Genomic DNA, 20,884 nt, shown 5'->3' on the forward strand with positions numbered 1-20,884 from the left:
TGCCTTACTTTTTAAGCGACCTTCTGCTGTCATCGTTGTAAAAGAGAAAGAGAGCGAAGATGAAACGTAAGTGAGCCAGCGAAAAAAGCACGTGTCACTCTGTTACTTTTGACACATTTGACTGTGAAGCCAGATGTGAAGGCAAAAAGCAACGATTTTTAGGATTGTTCGCGGCACGAACGTTCCAAACCCTCGTGTTCGATAACGAAATATTCGCACAATATCAGTGATTAAAAGTTTTTCGAATAATTACATAAGCTAAACGTTCGAACAACCACGCTTAAAGTGTGCGATGAACGAGTCAAATACTAAAGCAAGATTGCCATTTTATGTGATGAAAGAAAATTTACGAAAAAGTGTACTGTATACTAGACTGAATATTAATGAAAATTTCGAATATTCACCATTCGATATTCAGCAATCGATGGTGTTGGCGCGGCGGTGAATACTGGTAACCCTACACCCAGCTACAGCCAAGTAGAGGATCAGTTGAGAGTATAGAAATGGAAGAAGGATTGTCGATAGTTGAAGTGGTAGAATTAGAATATTAAATTGAAACTGTAGTTGGAGGAATGGTTTGAAATCTAGCGAAAGGAAACACTGAGAAATTGTGAGTAAAAGTGTAATTATTATAAGTGAATTGAAATTAAATAAAACCCTTTAGTTTAAGCTGATCAACGAAACCACGACTTTCGATCTGCTGTAAAAACAGTGTCGCGATTGAAACCCTCCCCGCTCCAACAGATGGGTCACAGTGTCTTTTTCTATACTCAAGATATGTCCAAGCCCAAAGAACTCTGAGATTCTTTAAATGCTCACGAGAAACTTCAAGTACCGTAAAAAGGGGTATCATTGATCAACGGGGTAACATTGATCGGCTTGACCCACCTCATGAAATGCTCAAACTTACGATTTGCATTGCATCAGTTTCTGCTAACGAATGTTTTTTCGAATTATTTTATTCTGGCTTGCTTTCTTAATAAGTTGGCCTACGAATCCCAATTTGGATCGAAACGTTGGAGCCAAGATAATTCATTCGTAGGCCAACTTAATAAGTTGGCCTAAGGACTGTTCATTTTATAAAGAGGACACCTTATTTGTGTGATATCTTTTTTATTTTTCAATAAAATCATTATAGGTTTTTTGCATGAATTTCCATAGCTATTCTACAGTGTAGGAAAAATATAACATTATTCAAATTGTCCTTAGTTATGGAACTGAATCGGTTTTCGTTAAAACTCAATAAAACCTCATTTCTCAAAATTCTACACAACTTTCCACATACATAACTTTAAAATTTTCATGAACTTTTTAATGTGTTGGGATCTAATACTATTCTTCTAAAGATAGAGTATAATAGTTGGTCAGTAATAATGCACCAAGCATTATACAGCTTGATATAGTGAATTGCCTTGTTATCAATGAAATTGCTAAAAAATACTTATTTAAGTCCAGTGATGCAATAACACTACGGCATCAGTTCAAAATTTGTCCAGTATAGAAGAAAATCGCATTCTAAATGATACCAAAGAAAAATATGCTGAATGTACTTTAATTCTTCATCATAAATTTAATACTTAATGATGGCCATAATGAAAAATTGCATACTTTTTGCTCCATAAATGCAAGTTTTTGACTCTAGAGAAGCTTATTATTATTTATTTTCAGCAAGGTCTGACCCTATGTGATTATATACCTTATTTGAAAATAACTACATGTTAATTTTTATTTTCGACATCATTGTTACGTTGTATTTGCAATAGAGTACATCGTTATTTAGAAGAACCTTCATAGAACAAAGCGATTTTATCTCCGGTAACTGCCATGAAGAACAGTAACCAAGCCAACAATGCTATCAAGAAGCGGTTTTCTGCATTTGAAATTGCATTATTAGTACTTTCGACTAGATCCATTGAAAACATTCAAAATTTAATATTTTTATACATTTTAGTTTAACAAATAAATTTTATTCTGAAAATCGAGTCCAATTTGTAACTTTGATATCTCAACAACCATTATTCCGATTAGGTTTATATTTCGCCAGAATATGTATCACTCAAACTGCTGCAGCATGCCAAACACTTTTTTGCGATTAAAAACGATACACCGATGTTTTACAGAAATTTTGTGTTTATCTTTAGTTTTTGGGAATTGAAAAATTGATTTCTCGAAACACTTTGCCACATTTCTATGAAGTTCAATAATTTTAAACCTATTTATTTATGGTTATTATCTGCTAATATAATGTACTGAACAACTAACCAAGGCTGCTCAAATGTGAACTACGCGTTTTCTTTTTATAGCCTTGCAAAGTTGTCCTCTTTATAAAATGAACAGTCCTTACGAATGAATTATCTTGGCTGCAAGCCAGAATAAGAAAATTCCAGTTAGCCTAGTGGTTAAAACTATGGATCGCCAATCCGGAGTCGGCGGGTTCGATTCCCGTTCCGATCGGGAAAATTTAATCGACTCCCTGGGCATAGTGTATCATTGTGCTTGCCTCACAATATACAAATTCATGCAATGGCAGGCAAAGGAAGCCCTTCAATTAATAACTGTGGAAGTGCTCTAAGAACACTAAGTTGAAGAGAGGCAGGCTAAGTTCCAATGCGAACGTCGAGCCATTAAGAAGAAGAAGAAGAAGAAGAAGAGTCTGTTACTGCTCAACTACTAAATGACGTCGAGTTCATGGGAATTGAGTTTTATTATATAATTACATAAATACATAAGCTCAATATGATATCCCAGTGTTGAATTTCATAAACACATATACTATTTATTAAAAGTAGGCTAAAAAATCCTTAAGCCATTGCCTACATTTAGGCGTTATTCGCGGTTTAAGCCTAAAATATCTCAAAAAGTAAATAACTTGTAAGTATTTCGGCAACATATGCGAAAACAGGGCCCCCAAATTTAGGAAGTAAGGGTGTTTTCAGTAGAAACGAACATTTTTACCTTGGGTGATCAATGTTACCCCAAATCAACCAAACAGCTTATTTGCAAACAGCTTGACAGACATTTAGAGGGTCACTTCTTGTTTTAAAAATAAAAAAAAATGTGTAATGTTCGCTTAATCAAGAGAATTAATCAACAGAAATCGAAAATTTTGATCAATGTTACCCCGGATTACGGTACCGTAATACCGAACATGGCTAGCTATTAGCTATATAACCCAGTCAAGTTAGCACGAACATTGAATAAATAGAATAGATTGACAAATAGTGAAACTCAGGGCTGTGGCTGGCTGAACTTTCTACATAGATCTGATGCAGGATGCAGTAAAGTTCCATTCCTTCAACAATGACCAAAACGCATGTAGCAGAAAGGCAGAGCATCATAATTTCATTACGATAATATAATAACATAAATACCAGTTTGGAAAGTTTTTTATTGCACAACAATCCTGGCAACATCCTCCTCAATCTATTCTCACTCTCCTGCCCGGCAAAGCAACGAATATATGTAAGGCCAACAACAACAAAAAAGGCCAAGCAAAAAATATATGCTGCATTCCAGGGCGGAGAAATGAAAAATTCACTTTATCTGAAAACTGTTTAATATTCTCATACCTACTCCAGTGCCTCCTGACCGCAAAGCGTTCTCTCAGCTATCCCTGTAGCTGTAGCAGCAGCAGCAGCAGCAGCAGCAACAGCGGCAACAGCAATCGTCAGCTCTTCCCAATCCACAAAGCTCGATTTTCTTCGTCTTATGTTCCACACATTTTATTTCATTTCAGCAAGCACAGCAAACCGAGATACATTTGTTTCTGGAGACAACCTCCCGGCTCCCACTCAGTCACCACCATTGCAGCTCTACCTACTGCTAGAGTGTTGATGCTGATGCTATTCGAAACCACCCACAAACCAATCCCTATACTACACTTGGATTGTATGTTGGGGTGGTTGAAATGCAGAACGATCCATATCAGTTTGGGAACTTTTTTATCTGTTTTATACTACCGTTTTACGCATAATTGTCCCATGTTATAGGGATTCCCATATAACATGGGACAATCGGACGTAGAACGGCAGTATAGAACTTTGTCTTTTTGAAAATATCTCGATTTTTTCTTAGGCTTATCAATGCAAGTGGAAATTACAATGTTGAAATGCTTTGATTCATGTGCACAATAAACACGTGTTGTTTGAGCATCAAACACGAAATATACGTAGGGAATCGAACCCACAACTCTCAATTCGCTAGACGGACGCTTCTATTCATCCAAGGCAACCCACAACTCTCAATTCGCCAGAATGGTACCTTGGAGGAATAGAAGCGTCTGTCTAGCGAATTGGGAGCTGTGGGTTCGATTCCCACCGAAGCACGTGAATGTGTTTTCGCAATTCAAATTTCAATTTGAATTTCCGTTGAAAGTCGAAGCATTTGACATAATATTTTTTAGATTTTCTTAATGACAGATTATTTCTGCGCACCACTTCACACCTAAACCACTTCAGCTCTCAACAACCCATATTTGTTTGTCCCCGAATGTGAATTGTATCTCGGTTTGGGACCCATCTCACTCATAGCTGCACAACAATCCCAGGACCATATCAGCAGCGGAGTTTGGGGACCCAACTTTTGCATTTACCATAGGATTGGGATTACCTCCCGGCCCGGTTTCCACTTTGCCTATCCATCGTCTTCTATTGCATCACCATCTGTTGTGCGGAGCGGATGTGTGAATAAGTATCTCTGCCAGTTTAGTCACTGTCCGTCCACCACCGACAGGGGCGACGACGACGGTGTAGTAATACTGTTTCTTCGGTTGTCCATCCACTCCGTCTGACCGCTCTTTCTCCCCATAATAGGAGTATGGGTAAACCGGTTTATGGTGTACATCCGGACAGGACACACGACCAAACAGAAAACAATGTGACGAATGACAATTTGACCACTTTCTATCCATGCATGCAGAAAGCTGTAACTACACTTTCAGTTTTCCTCTTCGTCTATGGTGATGCTGAATCTCTTCCCATACAGCTACGCCACCCACATGCCATGGAACCTATTTACTTGTCCGTCCGCAGCTGATGAATCCCTCTGTTTCGGTATCTTCTGTAACAAATCATTTGCTGGGACAATTTTCTATTCAATTTCGTAGAACGTTGAAGGAAAAAGGCTTGTCCTGTTGTCCCTGCTAGTATTATGACACATTTCCTCAGAGCAACTTTTTTCATCATGCCTGGACTATATTGTTCATAAAATGTGATAATCATTTGTATGCATCCTAAAGCATCTGTATTGGATTAAATGAAATGATCGATCAGACAAAAAGTACACAGTTTTGCACATTTAAATAGGTATGTAACTTCAACAATACATCATTCCTCAATCAATTTACTAACAGAATCCAATAAAGCACGGATCATGGCACGGATACATTCACTTGGAGTAGCCTACATACGTAACGTACGCTAAACATCTGCAGAAAACTAGTTAAATTTGTTGAAATACAACCATGACGCAACTGTGGAGGGTATATAGCGACTAACAGATGATCCGGCAACCATGCGCCTCCATATCTCTTCCATCACCTACCAAATATAATTCAACTAATTATGGGCTGACCCTGGACTGTTTGAGGTGAAAGACCAATATTATTGTGTTTAAAAATATATGAATATAGGTAGGATTCTCCGTGACACATCAAATTCTCAATCCACATGCAAAACAAGTCTTCAGTAAAAAAAATGAGTCAAATTGACAAAGATTTCAATATCAAATCCATTTTGTGTTTTTTAAGCACTTTCACAGAAATTTACTCCGATATCCTCAAAACTGCACCGAAAAGGTGCCGGAAATTCATTAGGTACAATATAGTTAGAACTAAACTCCACAACTTTTTAAATTGCGTATTTCAAAGTTATTCAACAAGTTTTGTTTGAAAATTACAAGAAAACAAAACATTTTCAAGATTTTACGTTCATTCCTTGTTGAGTGCTTGAGTGAGCTGGTCGACGTTTTCCCAGTCTCGTTACGCGGCGCTTTTATTCGCAATTTCGGTCGTTTTTTTGCTCTACCGGACGGTAGTTTTTTCGACACGCGTTAGTCCCGAAAGTGCCCAGGTAACCGCCTCTCCGAAGGAAGCAGCAAACTATTAGTTTGACTGTCCCACCGCGAAATAAGTCGTGATTATTATCAAAGTGAACGACTTCATATTGAACCGCACACCGCAAGCATCAATTAGTGTGGTGATTTTGCCGTCTTTGTTGTCCCCGGCCGTGGACTGGTAGCTGCAGCAGCAGGAACGGCTGAACAATAACGGCTAAGTAGCACGATTTTGTTACCTACTCATCTCCGCTTTGCTTTGCGCTTGCAAACCAACTGCCTATTTTTCAAGGTTGTTTTTTTTGTCCACTCTTCTGTCTCTCTCCCAGTTGCGCATTAAGGTGCGCCAAGATAAAAACCGGGTTAGGTTGAAAATAGTTGTTTTTTTTTCGATTTAGTTTTAAACCCAAGTAGGGTGCATTAGATAAGTTTATTTTTTCCATTTTTCTTTTTTTTTTTTCTTATATATATATATATTTTTTTCTTCACTTGCTGATATATCTGCGGTAGATTTTTTCCCGCATGGACGTTTCGAATGGAGGCGAAACGCCTCCTAAAGATCTCATTGCTCGAACGCGATTTTACCAACCATCTTCGCCTGGTCCTTGGGTTGTCTATTTCCGGCGCAAAAACAAACCGTTGAATGTACTCTCAATCTCTCGAGATCTGACGCGTAAGTATCCTGGGACTGTTATTCACCAAGTGAAACAGACCAAGCTGCGTGTAACTGCACCTAGTTACAAAGCAGCAAATGAAATTGCTCAGCACGAAGCGTTTAGCTGTGAATATACGATCTATGTGCCGGCACGAGAAGTAGAGGTGGAGGGGAAGATCCTCGACGAAATGCTGACGTGCGATGACATCAAGAGCGGATTCGGACGCTTTAAGAATAGATCTATCCCCGATGTGGCAATCCTAGATTGTAAGCGGCTGTCTAAGGCTTCCATTGAAGGGAGTATGAAAGTGTACTCGCCATCAGCGTTTTTTCGAGTGACTTTCCCAGGTTCCGTCCTCCCAGAATTTGTAGTCATTGATGGTGCTTTTTACCCAGTGCGTCTTTTTAGGCCGAAGGTATTCAATTGTACCAAATGCAAGCAGTTTGGTCACAGTGATAGCTTTTGCGACAACAAGCCCCGTTGTGGCAAATGCAACCAGGCTCATTTAGAGGACTCTTGCACACAGGAAGCTGAAAAGTGTAGCTACTGTGGCGGAGATCCACATGACTTGCAAGATTGCCCGGCCTATAAAAGACGCATTAAAAATGAGAGTCGCTCTATCATAAGGCGCTCCAAACAGACATATGCGGAGATGGTGAAATCTTTTAAAACACCAGAATCCGTGTCTGAATCAGCTGTCCCAGTTGAAAATCCCTTTCACGAGTTGTCTTCTGATGATCAGGACGATGACGAAACTGATGAGGGTGGATCGTCTTCGGAGGTACACGCACCTGGAAAAAGGAAGTCATCATCTTCCCCAGGATTGCGCCGAAAAGTCTTTTTGAAATCTTCCCTCAAAAGTTTGCCTAATACAAAAGGAGGCGGAGTAAATTTAAAAACTCCGAACAAACAGGCCCCTGATTACTCAGTTCCATGCTGCAGTAAAGACCCAGTGAATCCGCCTCCGACTGTTAAGTATACTTCAAAAAAAAGCATTCGACAAAGTAGCAAGAAAAAGGCTACGAAAGCTCCTCGAACTTCAACTAAACCTTCCAAACCCAAAAGAGGACTGCTAACTTTCAGGGTTCTTGTGGATCGCTTATATGATGCCATCGGCCTTCCGGACACACTTCGAGGCATTATTGATATTTTTATCCCAACAGTAGAAGAATATCTTCGGAATTTGACACAATCATGGCCCCTCCTTGCTTCGCTCATATCTTTCGATGGCTAATTCATCAAGTGAGGTGCAAGATATGATCACTGTGCTACAGTGGAACTGTCATAGTTTAAAACCTAAATTAGACCTGTTTAAGTTTTTGATTCACAACTCAGATTGTGATATATTTGCACTTTGTGAAACATGGCTCTCTTCTGAAGATGAACTCAACTTCCACGATTTCAACATAATTCGCCAGGATAGAGATGACCATTACGGGGGAGTACTCTTGGGGATCAAAAAATGTTACTCATTTTATAAAATTCCAATCCCGACTCATCCTGGCATAGAAATTGTCGCTTGCCAAATAAACGTAAAGGGTAAAGATCTTTGCGTAGCTTCCGTTTACATTCCTCCAGGTATTTCAATTAACCGCCGTCATCTTTGGAATGCAGTTTCTGCACTATCACATCCAGTTTTAATTCTGGGTGATATGAATTCACATGGTACTGGGTGGGGCGAGCCATATGACGATCGCAGAGCGGCTATTTTCTATGATTTGTGCGACGATTTCACTTTGAACGTTTTGAATACAGGTGAAGTGACACGCATTGCATCCGACGGTAGAGAAAGTCGGCTTGACCTTTCTTTGGGATCAAGTTCACTATCATTCGATTGCTCGTGGAAGGTGATCGAAGATCCTCATGGTAGTGATCACTTGCCCATTATAACCACCATAAAACATAATTGCGAAAGGTCAGACGAGCCAATTCAGGTTCCTTTTGACCTCACTAGGAATATCGATTGGCAAAAGTATGCAGAAGCGGTATCTTTTGGGGTTGAATCATCCAATCCTCTCCCACCTTTGGATGAGTATCGATTCCTGTCTGAACTGATTTACAGAAGTGCATTAGAATCACAAAACCGACGCGTTCCAAGTGCAACCTTCAAAAGAAGACCAGCCACACTTGGCTGGGATGATGATTGCACTCAATTGTATCTTAAAAAATCTGATGCCTTCAAAGCTTTTCGTAGGCATGGCACCTCGGATCTTTATCAAGAATACGAAAAACTTGAAAGACAACTGAGGAACTTGCTAAAAGCGAAAAAGCGTAGTTATTGGCGACACTTCATTGAGGGTCTCTCAAGAGAAACTTCGATGACAACGCTTTGGAGAGTGGCTCGCAACATGCGAAACCGCTCATCTTCTAATGAGAGTGACGAATACTCCAACCGTTGGATATTCAGTTTCGCGAAAAAAGTCTGCCCAGACTCAGTCCCAGCACGACCAATTTCTTGGGAATCAATCTCAAGAGACGGTTCTCTGGACAGACCATTCTAAATGCTGGAATTTTCTATAGCTCTTCTTTCATCAAACAATTCTTCTCCGGGACGCGATATGATAAAGTTCAATCTTCTTAAGAATCTCCCAGATATCGCAAAAAGACGATTACTAGACCTGTTCAACTCATTCATGGAGGACAACATCGTTCCGCATGAATGGAGACACGTCAAAGTAATAGCTATTCAAAAGCCTGGTAAACCAGCGTCTGATCATAATTCATACCGCCCAATTGCTATGTTATCATGTTTAAGGAAATTGTTGGAAAAAATGATCCTATCGCGACTCGACCATTGGGTTGAATCGAATAACTTGCTTTCAAATACACAATTCGGGTTCCGCAAGGGCAAAGGAACAAACGATTGTCTAGCGTTGCTTTCAACAGATATTCAACTGGCCTTTGCGGAAAAGGAGCAATTGGCTTCAGTTTTCTTGGATATTAAGGGTGCTTTTGATTCAGTTTCCATAGAAATATTGTCAGAAAAACTGCACAATAGTGGACTACCCGGAATTTTAAACAATTTCTTGTATAATTTGTTGTCAGAAAAACATATGAGCTTCAATCTCGGACAACTGACAACTTCCAGAATTAGTTACATGGGCCTACCCCAAGGCTCATGTTTAAGTCCCTTGCTTTATAATTTTTACGTGAAAGACATTGATAGCTGTCTGGAAGGACAATGCACGCTAAGACAACTTGCAGATGATGCTGTGGTTTCTCTAAAAGGCCCACATGCAGAAATGTTGCAAAGACCATTGCAAAGTTCCTTAAACAATCTGTCCATTTGGGCAAGAGATTTGGGGATCGAGTTTGCTCCGCAAAAAACTCAATTGGTTGTGTTTTCCAGAAAGCGGAACCCGGCCCAACTGAAACTCAATCTTTTGGGAATAGAAATCGACCAATCTTTGACTTCGAAATACCTTGGGGTCTGGTTTGATTCAAAAGGCACTTGGGGTACCCAAACTAAGTATTTGGTGCAAAAATGTCAGCAAAGGATCAATTTTCTACGCACAATTACCGGAACATGGTGGGGTGCTCACCCGGAAGACCTCATAAAACTTTACAAAACGACTATTCTCTCGGTTCTCGAGTATGGCTCTTTCTGTTTCCACTCAGCAGCAAACTGCCACCTAATAAAATTGGAACGAATTCAATATCGTTGTCTGCGCATTGCCCTCGGCTGCATGCACTCAACGCATAATGCGAGCCTCGAGGTCCTGGCAGGGGTGAAACCTCTCCAGAACCGCTTCTGGGAGCTCTCGCTAAGGTTACTTATCAAGTGTGGAGTGAGCAACACACTTGTTATTGAAAACTTCGAAGAAATGCTCAGTCTCAACACTCAGTCAAAATTCATGAGAATCTATCTTTTCTACATGTCATCTGAAATTAGCCTGCCAGGTTATAATCCTCCTCGTGTACACTTCACCAATGACAGTTCCTCTGTTAAATACGATCTGTCCATGAAACAAGCTGTTCAGGGAATACCAGATCAACTTCGATGTGTATCTATTCCTCGCATTTTTAACGAAAAGTACCAAAATGTCAATTCCTGTAAGAGATTCTTCACTGATGGGTCTCGCATGAATGGATCCACTGGTTTCGGTGTCTTCAATGAAAATTTCGCCGCCTTCCGCAAACTTCAGGAACCTTGCTCGGTTTATGTTGCTGAGCTGGCAGCAATCAACTTCGCTTTGGGGATGATTTCCAACATGCCCGTAGACCATTTCTTCATCTTCTCGGATAGCCTTAGTTCGATTGAGGCACTCCGGTCGATGAAACCTGTTAAACATCCATCTTACTTTCTTACAAAAATAAGGGAGCAGATGGGTGCACTGGTCGAAAGATCCTACAAGATTACCTTTGTATGGGTCCCCTCACATTGCTCAATTTATGGCAATGAGAAGGCGGACTCTCTCGCAAAGGTGGGCGCACAGGAAGGTGAGATCTATGATAGAAGAATTTCACATGATGAATTTTTCCATTTTGTTCGCCAGAGTTCTCTTCAAAGTTGGCAAAATGATTGGCGAGATGGCCAGCTGGGACGGTGGTTACATTCCATTATTCCTAATGTTTCCTTGCGAGCGTGGTGGCATGGTTTGGATGTAAGTCGGAATTTCATTCGCGTAATGTCAAGGCTTATGTCCAACCATTACTCGCTAGATGCGCATTTACACAGGATTAACCTCGCGTTGAGCAATGTTTGTACTAAGTGCGGTTCCGGTTATGATGACATCGACCACGTAGTTTGGCAATGCCCGGATAATGACGCCTCCAGAGCACTACTTTTGGATACCCTTGAGGCCCGAGGTAGACAACCCTTTGTTCTTGTGCGAGATGTGTTGGGCACTCGCGATGTCACTTATATGCTATGCATTTACGACTTTCTTCGTTTGTCTTGTATAAAGGTTTAATTCTCTTGTGTTTTCTCCCCCAGTTTTTTTTTCTCCGTTTTTCGTCTTTGTGTTGTTCCTGGCCATCCGGCAGATGAAAAGCCCGCTACAATCTGGGGCTGAATCACTATGCAGACAACGAACACGCCATTACGTTATACCTCCCGGATGAGCTTCAGAGAACCCTTACCCCCAGTCCTTACCACGCCCATCCTAAAAGCATATGTGACCCACTAATCTCGAGCTGCCACGAGTATCCTGGCTCCGTCCCGTTCTAACTATGTTGTATAAGAATCAAATTTGTACATAAAATACAAAAAATGAGTTTTGGCTCCGCAAAGCGTTAAACGCGATTGAGCCCCAAATAAATGAACTGGTTAAAAAAAAAAAAAGATTTTACGTTCAAAAGTCATGTAGTTTTACATTATTTTACGTCACTAATTTAATTAGCTATTACTCCTATCGTGTTGCAAACTTTTCTACCATATATTATTTTTGTGTAAAAATTCGTTTTCATTGACTAATTATTCAAAGTATGCCACGTTGATACTAAAAATCGCATGAGTTTCCAGCACGAATTATCACCAAATTACCCATGATTAAGACGTCATGCCTTTGAATTATAATGCCTTTGAAATATAAGTCTCAGAATTATGGTACAGATGATAAGGCTCGAGCCTGTGGATCAGAAGCTCTTAGGTTCAAGCAAAAATGATTAACTTTTTTTGTAGCAGTTAGGATAATTAAACAGCTATGTTCTACCCGCAATCTTTCAAATAATAATGAACCCATTCTAGGAGTGTCTAGGACTAACTACACTAACTAGGTATTTGGTTTACTTGTTGATAAGAAGTCGTGTTGACGAGATCAACTGGGCGAAATATTGAGCACCTGATTAATTACGAATTTACGATCAATTTAGCTAACACTTTTATTTTTAATACGATGGAACTGCTTCTGGATGCAAACTATTTCATTCAAATGTGAAGCTTACTTCCCAGCAGGGCTGCAAAACGGTGAGTCGATAAGGCGAGCGTCCAACATAGCTCAGGTCCTCACAAGTTCCTACCTAATGCTTCCACGGGTCAAGTGATGACAAAGACCGCCAGCTAAGAGTTGTGTGCTTAGCTAGTAGTGCAGCCTGGGCACTGTTGTCCTTCTGACTTCAGCTAGATTGAGGAGGTACGACCCGAGTGTCTGTTCACCAAGGAGGTGCGGCTCAAACAGCGGCTGAGTAAGAAACGCTGCACCACGCCCAGCTAGATCCAAGGTGGTAGCCCCATCAGCGTGGTCGTCCCAGTGTTGGTTGGGACGTTAAACAGAACTGGCACGATGGCCCTCCGGCGAGACAGGAGTGTTGGCGTAGGCCCAATAAGCCACCCGTAAAAATCCCCATTGCGAATAACATAGGAGAAAATACGACTCGATACAATCGGCAAAGACCCACGCGACGAAATAAGGACTACGATTGGAAACTTGGAACATGGAATTGCAAGTCACTAGGTTTCGCAGGATGTGACACACGGTGTCAAAATTTCGATTATTATCGAACATTCATGTAACTCGGATTTTTCTTCGAATATGATTAGTATTTGGGCTGTATATTCATAATCGGAAAACTAGAAAATATTTCATCGGCGAAAATTTTTCCATACATTTCATATGGGATGTTTTTTGGGCTAAAATGGTAATTATTGATTTTTAGTATGGAAAATAGCCAAAAACTCAGCTAACTCAAATTTTCGTCGATAGAATATTTTCAAATTTAGCATTTATACATTATAGCCGAAATTCTAACATTCTATGAAGAAAAATCCGAGGTACATGAAAGTTCGATAATAATCAAAATTTTGACACCGTGTGACAGGATAATCTACGACGAACTACATCCCCGCAACTTCGACATCGTGGCGTTGCAGGAACTTTGTTGGACTGGACAGAAAGTGTGGAAAAGCGGGCATCGAGGCCGTTTCTTCAACTACAGCATCATCAACGTCCACTGCCCACACGAAAGGAGACCTGATGACGAGAAAGAAGCGTTCTACGCGCAGTTAGAGCAAACATACGATGGTTGTTCGCCGCGTGACGTAAAAATCGTTGTCGGCGACATGAACGCACAGGTAGGAAGGGAGGAAATGTACAGACCGGTAATCGGGCGAAACAGCCTGCACGCCGTATCGAATGATAACGGCCAGGGTTGCGTAAACTTTGCAGCCTCCCGTGGTATGGTAGTCCGAATCACCTTCTTCCCCCGCAAAGATATCCACAGAGCCACCTGGAGATCACCCGTCCATCAAACAGAAAACCAAATCGACCACGTTCTAATCGACGGTAAACTCTTCTCGGATATAACCAATGTCCGCACATACCGCAGTGCGAATATAGATTCGGATCACTACTCAATAGCTGTATGCATGCGCTCAAAACTTTCGACAGTTATAACCACGCGTCGAAGTCGAACGCCGCGACTCAACATCGAGCAGCTGCGTAACGTAGAAGTGGCTCAAGACTACGCGCAGCAGTTAGCAGTGGCCCTACCAACGGAAGAGCAGCTTGGCGCAGCTACGCTTGAAGATGGCTGGAGGGACATCCGATCCGCCATAGGTCTTGCCATAGGTAGTACCTCGGCTACAGCACTAGGCTTCGCGACTCCGAATCACAGAAACGACTGGTACGACGGCGAATGTGAACAGTTGAAAAACGAGAAGAATGCAGCATGGGCGAGAATGCTGCAACACCGTACGAGAGCGAATGAGGCACGTTCAAGGGCACGTTACAAACAGGCGCGGAACAGGCAGAACTCAGTCTTTCGGATGAAGAAGCGCCAGCAGGAAGAACGAGATCGCGAAGCGATGGAAGAGCTGTACCGCGCTAAGGACACACGAAAGTTCTATGAGAAGCTGAACCGCTCGCACAGAGGCTTCATGCCACAAGCCGACATGTGCCGAGATAATTACGGCAATATTCTCACGAGCGAGCGTGAGGTGGTCGACAGGTGGCGGCAGCATTACGATGAGCACCTCAATGGTGACGTTGCAAGTACCGAAGGTGGAGTGGTAACAGATTTAGGAGTATGTGCACAGGACAAAAGACTTCCGGCCCCTGACCTCCAAGAGATTGAGGAGGTGGTTGGCCGGTTGAAAACAACAAAGCCGCTGGGGCAGATCAACTACCAAGCGAGCTTCTAAAATACGGTGGAGAAGCGCTGGTGAGAGCACTACACTGGGTCATTACCAAGATTTGGGAGGAGGAAGTATTGCCGGAGGAATGGATGGAAGGTATCGTGTGTCCCATCTACAAAAAGGGCGACAAGTTGGATTTCGGGAACTACCGCGCGATCACACTACTGAGCGCTGCCTACAAGATACTCTCTCAAATTTTATGCCGCCGACTATCACCGATTGCAAGAGAGTTCGTGGGGACAATATCAGGCTGGATTTATGGGTGAACGCGCAACAACGGACCAGATGTTCGCCATCCGCCAGGTGTTGCAGAAATGCCGCGAATACAACGTGCCCACACATCACTTGTTCATCGATTTCAAATCGGCGTATGCAAGGGGGAGGACAGCCCGATCTGGTATCAATATTATGATAAATATAAAAAATATTAAACCTTTTATCAAAAATATCATCAGGTGGGCATTGATTTTTCGCATCCTTTGTAATTGACACTTTCACGTTAGCTAGATTAGGAATTCAGTGTTTTGGAAACATAAAAAAGTTGGGGATAATTATTATTACATTGTTTCGAATTGTAATTCGTTTAAATATTGGGTAGCTGTAGATCGGTACAATGGCATACGATTTCTATAATTTTGGAAGTGACATGCTAATAGTAAATTTATAATCCATTTTAATGAGAATATTATCTATTTTATGAAAATTAATGGAGGCATATCAAGAGGCATACCGATTATTGCGCTCGATGTGTTATCTGTACCTATATTGTTTACTATATTGTTCGATGGGTAAACGAACTACCTAATGAGATATGATATGATCCCCCTCGGAAAACTAAACATATGGAGCTAATTATCTTGACCACATGTACGAATTTAACGTTCTTCGGTCATTAGCTTGCGCGCACCTCGCTGACCTAGTGTACGTTTAGGGGTCATAATTACCCCAATGCGCGGCTAGGGCTTAGTCTAAACTACCACGTTGTAAGCAAGGCATATTCCTATTTTCAATCAGAACTACGCCATGCGCACAAGAAGAACTCAACTCTGGCCTTTTCAATAAAGTGAAGCGAATGACCACCACTGAAACAGGACTTCAGTGAAAAAAAACAGCACCAGATAACTATGTATTGCTGGAAGTTGCATTCCTAGTTTCTTCTACAAATACAAGCCAGCCTCGAGTTGCATTTAACTGGTGATAATTAGAATAGTAATCCTTTAGTTTACTCGTTCGGTTCCGAAGTAAATCAATCTTAAGCCAAACGATTATTTCGAATAAGACACATGTTTTTAGTTGAACAAATCAATGATTTTTATTAAAATTCAATGGCTCCGTTCTCGCTGAGCAAATCTTCTAATTCTATCGGAAGAAAAACGGTATTGCCCTTCCGTCATCATCCAAATAAGTGTTGACTTTTTGATGTTTTTGATTGCTCCAGATGAATCGGCTATTTTGAAGGTATGTTTTTTAGAATGGATATCCTAAAATAAAGAAAAAAAAATGTCAATGTTACGTGCTACTTGAAAAAAAAAGAAAAGAAGACTTACTTTATCTGATTCCATGACCGTTGTTTACCATGAAACTTCAAATTTGTTGGTACATCAAAAGCCACGGCTTGCTTGATGACTACAACTAATATTAACAAATTAATATTTTATCATTTCGTATCAACCCGTATTAATCCCAATATTACTGATGTGACCTCCCCCTTGGGCGTATGATACAATCGATCGAGAACAGCTATGGCAGATTATGCACGAATACGGATTCCCGGATAAACTGATACGATTGATCAAGGCGACGATGGATCGAGTGATGTGCGTAGTTCGAGTATCAGGGACACTCTCGAGTCCCTTCGAATCTCGCAGAGGATTACGGCAAGGTGATGGTCTTTCGTGTTTGCTGTTCAACATTGCTTTAGAGGGTGTAATAAGGAGAGCGGGGATAAACACTAGTGGAACAATTTTCACGAAGTCTGTTCAGCTGCTTGGTTTCGCTGTTGATATTGATATTATTGCTCGTAAGTTTGAGACAATGGCGGAAACGTACATCCGACTAAAGAGTGAAGCCAGGCGAATCGTCGAAGACAAAGTACATGATGGCAAAGGGCTCCAGGGAGGAATCACCGCGCCCGCCACCCCGAATTCATATCGACGGTGATGAAATCGAGGCGGTTGAAGAATTCGTGTACTTGGGCTCACTGGTGGCCGCCGACAACGACACCAGCAGAGAAATTCAGAAGCGCATTGCGACAGGAAATCGTGCTTACTTTGAACTCCGCAGAACTCTACGATCGAATAAAATTCGCCCTCTACAAAACGCTGATTAGACCGGTCGTCCTCTACGGGCACGAAACATGGACCCTACGTGCAGAGGACCAACGCAACGTTTTCGAACGGAAGGTGTTGCGTACCATCTACGGCGGAGTGCAGATGGAAGACGGGACGTTGAGAAGGCGAATGAACCACGAGCTGCATCAGCTGCTGAGAGAACCAACCATTGTCCACACCGCGAAAATCGGGAGGCTACGGTTGACGGGTCACGTCATCAGGATGTCGGATAGCAACCCGACTAAAATGGTTCTCGAGAGTCATCCGACCGGTACAAGAAGACGTGGAGCGCAGCGAGCTAGGTGGATCGACCAAGTGGAGTACGATCTGCGGACCCTACGCAGAGTGCGGAACTGGAGACAAACAGCCATGGACCGAGTGGAATGGGGACGGCTACTATGTACAGCAGAGGCCACCCCGGCCTTAGCCTGATCGGTAAGGTAAATGGATCCCTACTGACAGCTAGCAACAGTGTAAGTTGTGAAATACGAAGACGCATCATCAGTGGAAGTCATGCCTATTGTAGTGTATGAAGCGTATAAAAAGAGTAGGAAATAATAATGTGTTGGGAAATTGAACGAGAAAATTATTATGTTTTAAGTTCCAAATTTATTTCAGTGCATTTACCAGAACTGATAATCGACATAACGAATATGTCGACATAACGAATGACAGATGCGCAGAATAAGAGGAAACGAACAAAGCAAGCCAAGCTTTAGGCGTTCTCGGGTTTGGTTTTTCTCGTCCTTCTTTTGACAGATTTTGGAGCGAACGGACGTACTCGACCAGGTGCTGCGAGTCAGTGGGAAATTTGAAGATTTTTGCGAATTGATTTACGACAATGGCGTAGCGCTCCCAGAATTTGTAAGTATTTTTCGTGTATTGGTGGATTGAAATAATGGTGAATGTGATAAATTGTATATTCTGCCAGCGTAGTGAACGGATGAAAAAAGTACACTGGTGCAATTCGAAGACGGACAAGAGACTGTTGTAGCCGGTGCGAGAGGACGCCGTGCAAGAAATTGTTGTAGCCGGTGCGAGAGGACGCCGTGCGAAATGATGTTGTTGCTGGTGCGGGAGGACACCGTACAAATTGGTGTTATAGCCGGTGCGAGAGGCCGCCGTGCGAGAGATTGTTGTAGCCGGTGCGGGAGGACGCCGTGCACAATAAACAGAGTTTGTTTTAAAAAACTTCCAAACATTAATGTTGAAAACATGGGACGATACCGGATTGAGACTGGATATGAAATAGATTTGATTTTGATTGCATTCTTATTGGACGCAGACTTAATTCCGATTAGATTGGATTTTGATTGGATTTTATGAGGTTTGCATTGAACATGAATTGGATTTAATTAGGATTAACTTTTTCGATAAAATGTGTGATGATTGGATTTATATTGGATATAAAATGAGTTGGATTTAAAGAGGAAATGAATGTACTTTCGATATGATTTGGTTTGGATGTGATTGTATTTGAACTGACTTTTGAATAAGAAAAGTTTTAATTGGATTTGCATTGAATGTGAATGGAAATGGACTAGTATTGCTTTTGAATTGAATTTGGATACGAATTGACTTAATAAAGAATAAATCAAGACTGGGGTTGGATTGGATTTCTATTTGCATTAGATGTGCACAGGATTGGATTAATATTCGATTGGGCTCTGATTTGGAATGGATTTGCATGGACTTCCGATTGAATTTATATTGGATCCTTAGCGGATTGTGTTTAAGGAAGAAATGAATATGATTTCGATCTTATTCGGTTTGAACTTTTATTGACTTTAGTCGGCATTTAAAGACAACAATATATTAGATTGGATTAGGGTTGACATATGATCTTGTATATGATTGGATTTGCAGTAAGCAGGAGTTGAATTGTGCTTGGATTGCACTTTTATTGAACTTGGATTGGAAGTAACTGAATATAGGTTAAATTTGGCATGGATTTGGTTTTGAATAGGATTGGATTAGGTTTACACATGCACTAGATATGAATGAGATTAGATTGACTTTCGATTGGGACCGGATTTTAATAGAGTTGGTTGAACTTTCGATTGGATTTATGAATATTAAATGGATTGTACTTATTAGGAAATGACTAAGATTTCGATTTGGTTTCGATTTTTATTGGATTTGGTCTGAATTTAATCAAAAAATAGTGGATCTGATTTGGATAGGTTTTGATTGGGATTAAACTTTGATTGAATTTTGGGTGAATATTGGATTAGATTTGAATTGAATGTGGATTTGTTTGAATTTGAAATACATTTTGAAGGAATTTGGATTGAATTTTCGTGAATTCAAGATTGCAATTAGATTGGATTTTAACTGCATCTAGATTGTTATTGGATTTGGATAATGTATGGAATGAAATTGAATAGAATTTTATTGGATTTTGGTTGAATTCGAATGACATTTTGATTGAATTTAAATTGCAGTTAGATTAAATTTGGTTTGATTAAATATGGTCATGAATTCGATTATATGTGGGTATATTTGAATTATGGCTTCGAATTGGTTGTGATTTAAATTGGAATTAGAAACAGCTATTTATTTTTGGTGGATTAGAATGAATTTGTTTTAGACTATTGATTTGATAAAAGTTTGGTTTGGTTTGGGTTTGGATTAAAATGTGATTGAATTTGAATTGGATACATATTTGAATAAATTTGGATTTGATTGTATTTAGATTAAACTTCAAATAAATTGGGGTTTGATTTCGATTGGATTCACTTTGGATTGGAATTGGATTTTATTTGGTCAACATATGGATTAAAAATAGTTAGGATGTAATTTAGATTTGAATTGAATTCAGATTTGATTTCGAATGGTTTGGATTGGATTTGAATTGGAATTGGGTTGTATATGGATGGGATTTTGGAAGGATTTGTGTTTAGTTTGGATTAAGCTTGAATAGGAATTGGGTTGGATACGGATTCAAATGGATCTAAGTTTTGATTAGATTTGGATTACATTAGAATATGATTTTAATTGAATTGGAATTGGAGTACAGTTGGATAGAATGAGGATAAGAATTGCGTTGGATACGGTTTTGAAATTGGTGGATTATGATTGCATAAATGTTGGATTTGAAATAAATTCATGTTTGATAGGGACGTAATTTTAATTTGGAATGATATTTGATTGTGCTTGGGTAGTATCAAGGATAGTATATGGATTGGAATCAGATTGGATATGGATTAGAAATAGTTTTGATTTAGATTGATTTTTAATTATACCAGGGATTAAATAGAGATTGGATTTTGAGTAGATTGAATTTAGTTTGTATTGGATTTACATTGGATTTTGATCAGATTAAGTGAATTCGGACTTAGATTGGATTTTGATTAAAATGTGATATGATATAATATATATTAATGGGATTGAATTTGAATCAACATCAGCTTATACTTGGATAGAATACGAATTGTAATAGGTTTGGGTTTATGTTGGATTTGGTTTAAATTGAGATGTGATTTCGATTGAATTGGATTATAGTTGAACATAAATTAGATTGTATATGTACTGACATTGGAATGGATTTTTATTGGATTTGAGTTGGGTTTGGAATAAGCTTGGATTGAATTGAATTTGTGTTTGTATTGGATTCTTTTATGGGAGTGTATTATATGGATTCATATTATGTATAGAACAAAGGAGAAACGTCAAAATTATAACAGTCGATTTGCTGTCATGAATTGAAATGAGATTGGGTTTAGATTGATTTTTTATTAGATTTGAATATGATTTGGATTATATTTGGATTC

The sequence above is a fragment of the Aedes albopictus genome, chromosome 2, assembly GCF_035046485.1.
Source record: "Aedes albopictus strain Foshan chromosome 2, AalbF5, whole genome shotgun sequence".
Classification (NCBI taxonomy): Eukaryota; Metazoa; Arthropoda; class Insecta; order Diptera; family Culicidae; genus Aedes; species Aedes albopictus.